The sequence below is a fragment of the Athene cunicularia genome, assembly GCF_003259725.1.
Source record: "Athene cunicularia isolate RWA chromosome 1 unlocalized genomic scaffold, athCun1 chr1_part2, whole genome shotgun sequence".
In the NCBI taxonomy this organism is placed as follows: Eukaryota; Metazoa; Chordata; class Aves; order Strigiformes; family Strigidae; genus Athene; species Athene cunicularia.
The window spans coordinates 787,815-788,360 of record NW_020799092.1 but is presented as its reverse complement, the minus strand read 5'-3'; the positions used below and the strand labels follow the sequence as shown (position 1 = coordinate 788,360).

The 546-nt window shown below is 68.5% G+C and overlaps 1 protein-coding gene across 2 annotated transcripts in view; it reads left to right on the top strand.

The window, feature by feature from the left end:
* The first annotated feature begins 172 nt into the window (after nucleotides 1–172).
* EIF3D (eukaryotic translation initiation factor 3 subunit D) overlaps nucleotides 173–546 on the top strand; it is a 6,260-nt gene continuing 5,886 nt past the window's right edge. For both annotated transcript variants that reach the window (XM_026840956.1, XM_026840955.1), the window contains exon 1: nucleotides 173–284. The gene's annotated coding sequence lies outside the window, so the exon portion shown is untranslated. The remainder of the gene's footprint in view (nucleotides 285–546) is intronic.

The window sequence follows — 546 nt, the reverse complement described above, 5'->3', positions numbered from 1 at the left end:
ACTGGTACGCCCCTGCGTGAGCCGCTCCTTCCTAGCCCGGCCCTCCCGCGGCTCTATGGCCGTGACGTACTACGTACTCTATGGGGGCGCTTTACGGCAGCCGCGCTCCACGCCTCTTAGTGTTTTGTGTTGATTTTTTTTTTTTAATTTTACGACAGCGGTGCTTGGCGGCGCTCCTGTCGCGTGGCGCTGACGCAAGAGGGTAGGCCGGCGGTGGCGAGGCCTTTTCTTTCGCCCGCCGCTACCGTATCCGCTGTCATCGGGGCTGTGACGGGGTGGTGCAGGTGAGGAGGCCGCAGGGGCTGCTCCAAGGTCAGCCTTCTGCCACTCGCCCGCGGTCATCGGGACCCCCGGCCCCGCCCCGGCGCAGCCCTCGGTTCTGTTGGGGGCTGGGTCCCCACCCCTCCTACTTCACGCACACGGTGGCAGTGGCGACCGGGACTCTCCGTCCCGCCCCGGCCGCTCCCCTCCGTGCTGGCCGATCCGGCGGAGGTGGTCTCCCCGCCCTCCCCTTGTGGTGGCACTGCGCCCTGGCCTGCGCCGGGG